The sequence below is a fragment of the Schistocerca nitens genome, chromosome 8 (genome assembly GCF_023898315.1).
Source record: "Schistocerca nitens isolate TAMUIC-IGC-003100 chromosome 8, iqSchNite1.1, whole genome shotgun sequence".
Classification (NCBI taxonomy): Eukaryota; Metazoa; Arthropoda; class Insecta; order Orthoptera; family Acrididae; genus Schistocerca; species Schistocerca nitens.
In genome coordinates, this window is record NC_064621.1 from 433,228,023 (window position 1) to 433,238,127 (window position 10,105).

Below are 10,105 nucleotides of genomic sequence, written 5' to 3' on the forward strand. Positions count from 1 at the left end.
CGATGAAGAGTAAACCGAGATACCAAGATCAAGGCATCAAACAACACTCAAGACGAGTTTAAAAGAATCCGAAAACACAAGTCACAACAGTCAAGTCACTACCGGAGGCTGCAGATTCTAGGCAAGAAAGCACACGGCTTGTTCCCCTTGTATGTTGTTTGGGCCAATGAAGACGTGCAACTGCATGCGTTGCTGTGGGTAATGGCGTTTTGCGATGTACTCGACTCCAAATGACCACTTTTGCAATCTCTTCGCTATGTTCGCTCGGAAGTTGGTTGAGATGAAACTGCATTCATTGACAGCAGTTGTTTCTGTGAGATTTTAAGCCGATTGTGATTGAGAAGAGGTGAAACTCGTGTCCGGTCACTATTGGTTAGGACCATTTTAACTCTGGTTTTCTTATACCGCGTTTCATGGTGGTAAAATACACACGTTGGACAGTCCGCGTCGATGCACCAACAAATCGCGCAACATCATTCTCGATATGGTCATGGGCACGTCATAGTTCCTTTCTGCCGTTCTGTTATGTCTCTCTCTGAATAAAGTCCGACATTAGCTAGTATCCCTCTTCCCCCCCCCCCCCTCCCTCCGCCCCGCCGTCTGTTGCACTCCCTCCTTCACATTATGACCAACTTTAGTACCTAACTAAGCTGTAGAATGAAATACTTTTCTTGGAACACTTTTATTTTTAAATTGATGAAACATGTGAAAGATGAATGATATGATACTTAGTGTGTGTATTTGTGTGTGTGTGTAGGTTTGTGTGTGTGTATTAGAATGAATGATACAAGTGCTACTTAGCCGCGCGGGATTAGCCGAGCGGTCTGGGCGCTGCAGTCATGGACTGTGCGGCTGGTCCCGGCGGAGGTTCGAGTCCTCCCTCGGGCATAGGTGTACTCGTATGTGTGTGTTTGTCCTTAGGATAATTTACGTTAATTAGAGTGTAAGCTTAGGGACTGATGACCTTAGCAGTTAAGTCCCATAAGATTTCACACACATTTGAAAATTTTTTTGAACATACAAGTGCTACCCACAACTCCTTCTCAGATAAGAGAGCCAACTATCCAAGGTGATGATAGACACTTGCTACTAAACGTGCTTGACCTGGATTATATGGCCATGCAACGCTCTAGACCGAAATGATAATTAAATCAAGACCCTATGCTGTCGACAGGCGTTGATATACATCAACGGGGACATTTGAAAATGTGTGCCCCGACCGGGACTCGAACCCGGGATCTCCTGCTTACATGGCAGACGCTCTATCCATCTGAGCCACCCAGGGCACAGAGTATAGTCCGACTGCAGGGACTTATCCCTTGCACGCTCCCCGTCAGACCCACATTCCCAACTTAATGTCGACACACAACGTTCGTAGTGGTTCAGATGGATAGGGCGTCTGCCATGTAAGCAGGAGATCCCGGGTTCGAGTCCTGGTCGGGGCACACATTTTCAACCCTCCCCGTTGATATATATCAACGCCTGTTGACAGCGTAGGGTCTTGATTTAATTATCATTTCTTTCTAGAGCGCTGCATGTTCACGAATGGTATCTGTTCTTTCGGACATGTTAAGGCTAACCGGCCATTGACCTTTTCCTTCTGTGCGGATGCACACGTCTTGCCCGAACTCTTACGGAACGGTAAGATTGTCTGCCGCGAGTAACGAGTGTAATGGGCAGTGACACTACGAATGTAGTGTGTGGACATTAAGTTGGGAATGGGGGTCTCACGGGGAGCGTGGAAGGGATAAGTCCCTGCAGTCGCACTATCCTCTGTATCCTCGGTAGCTCAGATGGATAGAGCGTCTGCCATGGAAGCAGGGGATCTCGGGTTCGAGTCCCGGTCGGGACACCCATTTTCAACTGTCTTCGTTGATGTATATCAACGCCTGTCCACAGCGTAGGGTCTTGATTTAATTATCATTTCATTCCCCTGCATTAGTCCTCTCCATTGCAGCATCTCCTTGATCTTCACTCTGCAAACCCATATAAAATCAAACAAGGTCAGGTGTGTGCACTATACTTACAGTTTGTTAATCACTTGACTCCTTGACCCCTTACTTCTGAACTGGCACAAACTGGACGATTCTGGCTGTTAATGCTTTGTGTGTAATAATAATATTAATACTGTGTACAGTCTTATGTACTTACTGCTGTGTCGTGCTGTCAATTAATTCATTTGTCTGTTCCGAAGCGAGTGATGAAGCAGCAACTCTGGACGAAATTCTGTAGAAATAATGCATAGGTACCCACGATTAATGTTAGGAGGCGGCAAAATGTCTGTCATGAACTCCTCAAGAATCATCATGAAATCACGTGTCGCAATTACGATGCAGTGCGGATCTTTTGCGCGCCAATGATTATGATTGGTGCGACTTTTCCAGAGCTCAATGGAACAGTTATTACAATACCGGAAGGATTTCTTCTATTTGTGACATACAGTACAACAATACAAGTTGAATTTTATATTATGTGTGATATCTGACTTTATTCCAGAATCGTGGTAACCGGAATTTGATTAATGATTCACGTCTAACTAGAAAAATGTAAATTGCCACTTTTCTTTGTGTGTCCAGTTGTTTACAGCAAAGAGCTCAGGTTAACCTATAATGTACAGTGTAAATAATTATGGTCCTCCGTCACTGATATTAACGGGAGGTTTTGTCTGTGTACAGCTGCGGAGGCTCGTTACAGGCAAACGCGGAGCAGAGATAATTTTGTTAGTACTTTTTGCTTCACTCGGAATTTCATAGTGACCTCTACTACGAAAAGTGAGAGGAAAGACAATTAAAGACAAATACGCGACAACAGTATTTTTATTGGTACTTGCTGCTTTATTGGGAAAAGTGACAGGAAAGATCGTGATGTAACGGTCAAAGGACGCGTTTTAGAACCAAACATATACTTTTATATATCAGAGATGTTAAGTAGACTTACCTTGATAGAACCGAGTAAAAAAGTAACTGTGGTTCATGTTCCAAAAATAACATTTCCAATAAGATTACATAAGACTGGGCAAAGATGTCCAATGGAATACGGAAATTTGCATAAAGTCACAATCATTTTGAATATTACCCTAGTCTGACATGAGTCTCCTACGCGGCTTTCTGAGGTCTGTCCAGGGTGTTTCAGAAGTGACGGTCAATGTTCAGAGATATGCCAAGAATGATCATCCGAAACACAAAAATTCAAGTAAATATGGACTCTAAAACGCATTCCTTAAGAGCTATAAGTAGTTCTTGATCTTCGATACTGTGAAACAAATCTCTTCTACTCCAAGCTCTTTGCTTTCTATATTTTGGGACGTGGTAGTATGGACCAAAAAACCAAAAAATGTCCACTAAACACGTACTCTAAAATCCATACATTAAGAGCTATGATCACTTGTTCATTTTCACTACTTTGAAACGCAACTCTTCGAAAGAACAAGAGCTCAAACTTTTAAGGTATGGATTGTAGAGCACATGTTTACTGGATATTTTTTTCTTTTTGTGCCCCATACTACCACTTCGCAAAGTATGGAAAGCAAAGAGGCTGCAGTAGAAGAGATTTGTTTCACAGTATCGAAGATCAAGACTTGCTCATAGCTCTTAAGGTATGCGTATTAGAGCCCATGTTTACTTGACTTTTTTCTTTCGAGTGGTCTCATTCCTGTTATATCCCTAAATACTGACCATCACTTCTGCTACGCCCTGTATTACTACGAAGATTTCTCTACTGAAATGTTATCAACGACGATAATCATTTTCTCGTTGTCCACGTTTCTACTTTGCTTCCCCACAAATGTACGCCTGCCGCACACTGGTGTAATAAATTTCCGTAATTCCTTACACATCAAGGTGGGGCTAATAACAAAGGCCAAAAAAACTGAACAACAATGACGATGACAGAATGCACACCGTGTCTTGCAGAAGTAACTGCAGGTCGCAAGCTGCTACCCAGAGCCAGGTAGATAGTGCTTCACAGATAACGCCACCGGCTTCTGGCTCGGTGCCTTAACCTTTAAGGTGGTGACGCATTTGATAATGCCACAAAGTGCTCATAAACACATGGCCGATGCAGTTGGGTAACTTCGCAAAGTAGCTTATGCCCCAGCGAAATTTATAAGCACTCAGTCAGTGAAGTAATGAACGTTTTCCTGTGCTGCAGTCCTAAAATCTCTGAGAGGCACAGTCTGAAAATTCTTTGTACCGCAAAATTTGGAATAAATTACAATTATCTCACAATTTCCAAGCATAGAAAAGAGAGAGTGAATGTATAAAAAATTGATAACTGACCGATACCGCACGCAGTAATAGCCTCGGTTCCTATCCTAAATTTATGAAGTACGTCAGTTACTTTTCCAGTGTTCGTAGCATACAATTCTAAGGACGCCATAATTTTGGTCGTAATTTTCACACTTGTTTGATACCAAATAATGCGTCGCCATCTGCAGTGTGTAAGAGTGAATACAGTTTACAGTTCCCATTCTCTATTTTGAGAACACGACGTTCTCTGCCAAACATTTACTGAAATATTGGAGTACAAATTAGTCATGGTGACATAAAAAGGCCTTGTGAGAATTTGCTGCTAACCTCCACCATCACACCTGAAATACGACGATTTTCGTGCTTCTAACTACATCATTTTCATTACACCAAATATTACAGTAATTCGGATATTGCAAACGATTATAGGTGTAAAACTATCTTGATACCGTCAATCAGATGCAAGTGAATGAGTATATTTTAGCTACTATTGAATAATTTAACACAACCACGTTAAAACATAAATACTTTCACTAACATTCAAACCAGGAATCTGCGAGGGACACTATTTAAGTTTTATTTGTTTGGGTCTACTTCTGGCCTTCACCGTAAAATAAAATTATTAAATACCATAAATTATGGTGTAGATACCGGTTGTTGTTGTTGTTGTGGTCTTCAGTCCTGAGACTGGTTTGATGCAGCTCTCCATGCTACTCTCTCCTGTGCAAGCTTCTTCATCTTCCAGTACCTACTGCAACCTACATCCTTCTGAATCTGCTTAGTGTATTCATCTCTTGGTCTCCCTCTACGATTTTTACCCTCCACGCTGCCCTCCAATGCTAAATTTGTGATCCCTTGATGCCTCAAAACATGTCCTACCAACCGATCCCTTCTTCTAGTCAAGTTGTGCCATAAACTTCTCTTCTCCCCAATCCTATTCAATACCTCCCCATTAGTTACGTGATCTACCCACCTTATCTTCAGCATTCTTCTGTAGCACCACATTTCGAAAGCTTCTATTCTCTTCTTGTCCAAACTAGTTATCGTCCATGTTTCACTTCCATACATGGCTACACTCCATACAAATACTTTCAGAAACGACTTCCTGACACTTAAATCTATACTCGACGTTAACAAATTTCTCTTCTTCAGAAACGATTTCCTTGCCATTGCCAGTCTACATTTTATATCCTCTCTACTTCGACCATCATCAGTTATTTTACTCCCTAAATAGAAAAACTCCTTTACTACTTTAAGTGTCTCATTTCCTAATCTAATTCCCTCAGCATCACCCGATTTAATTTGACTACATTCCATTATCCTCGTTTTGCTTTTGTTGATGTTCATCTTACATCCTCCTTTCAAGACACTGTCCATTCCGTTCAACTGCTCTTCCAAGTCCTTTGCTGTCTCTGACAGAATTACAATGTCATCGGCGAACCTCAAAGTTTTTACTTCTTCTCCATGAATTTTAATACCTACTCCGAATTTTTCTTTTGTTTCCTTTACTGCTTGCTCAATATACAGATTGAATAACATCGGGGAGAGGCTACAACCCTGTCTCACTCCCTTCCCAACCACTGCTTCCCTTTCATGCCCCTCGACTCTTATAACTGCCATCTAGTTTCTGTACAAATTGTAAATAGCCTTTCGCTCCCTGTATTTTACCCCTGCCACTTTCAGAATTTGAAAGAGAGTATTCCAGTTAACATTGTCAAAAGCTTTCTCTAAGTCTACAAATGCTAGAAACGTAGGTTTGCCTTTTCTTAATCTTTCTTCTAAGATAAGTCGTAAGGTCAGTATTGCCTCACGTGTTCCAACGTGTCTTTAAATAAAACCGCTACAAACAGAAACGGCCGATCAGTGCTCAGTTCCCGTGAGAAACTAAAGTGTGTCAGCTTTCACCATATGCTACAAAATTAGATCAGTAACAATGATTTTACAGCTGTTACAGGAACTAAATAACACGCATTTGTCTATACAACTAACACTTAACACCTGCAGAGTACTAAATTTTGCGTTGCTGCCAGTCGTTTCGAACCAGTAATATAAAGGGAGAGAGAAGCGAAAACACTTTCAACCACAGACTACAAAAACGAGTAGAAACAAAAACAAATGTTTACAACTATAGTGCAGACAGACACTCCCACAAAACTATAGTGAGCTGTGCCTTTCTCCAGTAGCCTTTCGTTGCTCCAACTTCGATGTGTTGGTGCCAGAATGGGGGCACTTCATCGGGTCCAGTTGCCTTTCCTCTAGTGCCTGCCGATTCTAAAGCATCTTTCGGCGTTAAGTAGCCAGACGTTTGCTCTAATTGACTATAAAGTTACATCACATAACATAATCCTCCTGTCTTGACGACAATTTTTTTTTAATCGTTGCCGTTTATGCGTTTCGACCACTAGCTGTCTTCCAAGGACTGCACAGCTACTATAATTAGAAAACAGTTATGCGAGTAAACCGCATCACCATTCACAAGTTCGAACATACCACGAGCCAGAATCTATAAAAGCCCTTCGTAACAGCTACTGAAAAAATGGAACAATCATTGTCCAGAAAGAAAACAGTTTTGTTTCCCAAGTAACGCTGTAGAACGTAGAACACTCGACAAGAACGATGCATTTGACATCAAGATTAATGCTATTGCAAGCTTTGTCGGCATACTCCAGTGGTGAACTCTTCTCTGGTGATCACCAGATTGGTGGCGTCGTCTTGTCGTCGCAACGTTTCAATGACTTTCGTACCCATCGTCCTCAAAGGAGGTGTGCCTTTTAGAGAGCAAATCGTTCAGCCGAAGTGGAGGCTGAATTACAGCATCACACATCACACTTAGCCCCCTCCCCCCACGTTCGAGATCCGATTGTTACGTTTATTTTTCGTTTATCTACCCTTTTCCGCAAAAGATTACTACATGAAAGATTTCCAATATATACTGAAATAATGTTGACCTTATTCGTCTACTCCTTGTATGTCTGGTGAATAAATTTAAAAAACAGAAAACAAAAAAACAATAAATTAGTGAAAAAATTATTTGAAATTGTTACGATGAAATTCCTTCATCATACTCCACTGCAAGCGCTCGTTTTCGGTACAGTGATCCTTTATGTATGGCTTGCCCGAAATAATTTCCAACGTGTGAAATCTTGAACAGTGTTAACGACGTTCCTTTCCCGTGTGAGATTCATACGAAGAATTGTCACTGGCGCAATGCTCGTTATGTTACGAACTGCTGTGTTTCGAACGTTTCTACAACTGGTACCATCCTAGGGAGTGCACCAAATCTTCCTGGAGAATAAACACAAGACTAAAATAAAAGAATTAATATAAGCATTGATATAAGAACGACACACAAGAATATACGAATTTAAAAACATTGTAATCCCTGAAAATATAATACACACTTAAATAGTACACGCATGTCACTTATTGTGAAACCCAGTTGTGTTTTTACAGTTAATATAACTACCCTGTTTCCATCAACTTGATAAGAAACATTAGTGTACTAACCTTCTACGGACACCGATAAATAAAAGAAAAACAAAAATATAAGTAATAATCAGGTTTCGAACACGAGGCGCAAAATTCAGAAACCGCGACGGTAATCACTGTGCCACTATTTCAACTAAAACAAGCGCTCACTTAAAGGCATGTAAATTACATCAACACTTTGACCGTCGTTTTCTCAGCAACGGTCAAGTATCTACAGATAAACCGAGACACGTGTCCTCTTATTTCGACTCTCCTTCCACTGAGCGAAGTTTCTGGGAAATCGGGTTATGGTACTTGCCGTGTTCTCAAAAATGGTTCAAATGGCTCTGAGAACTATGGGACTCAACTGCTGAGGTCATTAGTCCCCTAGAACTTAGAACTAGTTAAACCTAACTAACCTAAGGACATCACAAACATCCATGCCCGAGGCAGGATTCGAACCTGCGACCGTAACGGTCTTGCGGTTCCAGACTGCAGCGCCTTTAACCGCACGGCCACTTCGGCCGGCGCCGTGTTCTCATCTTTAGTACAAATGCCCAGACCTATAGCTGGTGCATACGTGTTACGGTACCAGCACATGTCACTGTAAGGAGAGATCTAAAACGTCGGTAAGGTAAGATAGGTCGATCACGGTTTGTACCTTTGCCTGTAACATCGTCTGGGATCAGTCCTCTGGATTTTCGTACCTGGGATCATCTCAAAAGCGTACAGCAGTCCCACTGATTAGAATTGAAGCAGCGAATTGTCCAGGCCTGCCAGATTTACGAACGATCGAGAGGTATTTGAAGTAATTTGTAACTCAGAAACGAATGCGATATTGCGTCCAAAGGCCAAAGGTACGAGTGTACAGTTAGTGCTTTATGTCTTCTTAAGATGGGCCATGGTGCATTAAATTGCAGTAAGATAATATGTGGGTGCCGTACATGCAGGTACCATATTCCCGAACCATGGGCTATAGGCGAAATTTAAGCTCAGTTGGATTGGGACTTTACCAAAAACCTTACGCGTCGTACACTTTTGTGCTGCTTAAGACAATATTTCATCCTGAAGTCATTGGCCACTCGTAACCACCAAGTCACATTTACCTTGTTCGCAGACCCTGTTTACTTGAACGCTTTTACTTCTATGGGTAGATACTTTCAGCAGTATTAGTTTTCGCCATTAATTATTATATACCGAGTATATGCAGGCATAAGAAGGTGGTGACAGCATGAAAATAATACTGCTGAAACTCATTATGCCCATCGATAACACAGGAAGATATCAACTGACTTCCAGAGCTGCATCATGTTTCCCATACCGAGGAAAGCGACAGCTACAGTAAGTGAACGTTACCGAATCTTAACACTAACATCACATGCATAAAAAATTCTTGAAATCCCCCTAAGGATATTCATGAGGAATCTTCGAAAGGAGGTGGAGAGTATACTGAGCGAAAATCAATCAGGATTTAGATGGGTTTTACGAACAAAACATGCAATTCTGGCACTGGGGCTTTTTATCGGAAAAGAATTACACTAAAATAAGCCAACTTATGTTGCCTTTGTAGAACTGAAAAAGCATCTGACAGTGTTATCTGGCAAAAGATGGTCAGAGGACTGAAGAAAGCACGCCTAAATTGAAAAATGCTGGCGAGACTTAGCTTCTACAAGAACAAAGTGGTTGTGGTGAGGAATTTTCATGAGCACCAACAACCATAAACCGTAAACGGCGTCAGGCAAGGATGTACTCTCTCTCCTCTTATATTCAGTGCTTACGACCAGGAGGCTACAGATTTTCGCGAAACTGCCGAGGTGGAGATCAAAAAAGACTGAAGATAATGCTGAGTCACGCAGATGATATGGCTGTAATCACGGAGAACGAAGGTCTAAAGAAGGTTCTCAGCAGAATGAAAAGGATTTCCTGTAATCAATTGGCACGAGAATAAATAAGAGACATATAAAGTGATAACATGCATTACTGAAGAAGACTATGAAGCACTAACAATGGATGTTGGAAGAGAGGAGTTAGAAGTGAGAGACTAATTAACCTATTTAGGAAGCAGGATCACAAGGGGTGGTATAACCCGGAAAGAAATTGTGGGCAGAATGCAGCAGGCCAAAATTGCATTTCATCTCACAAAGGACTTACCCACGAGTAAAAACATTAGTCTGCAAATAACGAACGGAAAATGAAAGTGAAACTTTGAGGAAAGCAAGATAGAAGGCGACTGCAGGCGCTGGAGATCTGGTGCTGCAGAAGGATGAAGAAAACCAGGCCGCGGGATAGAGTTACCAATGAAGACATGCTGAAAAGAATGTAGAACACCAGATCTCTTCCAAACATGAAGGTACAATATCATCGTTGGAGCTTCAAAATGGGTCCAAGCA

The 10,105-nt window shown here is 41.5% G+C and overlaps 1 non-coding gene across 1 annotated transcript; it reads right to left on the minus strand.

The window, feature by feature from the left end:
* Positions 1-1,211: 1,211 nt before the first annotated feature.
* Trnat-ugu (transfer RNA threonine (anticodon UGU)) lies at positions 1,212-1,286 on the minus strand. Its single transcript has one exon. It is a non-coding gene; the product is annotated as a tRNA-Thr (tRNA).
* Between the last annotated feature and the right edge of the window lie 8,819 nt (positions 1,287-10,105).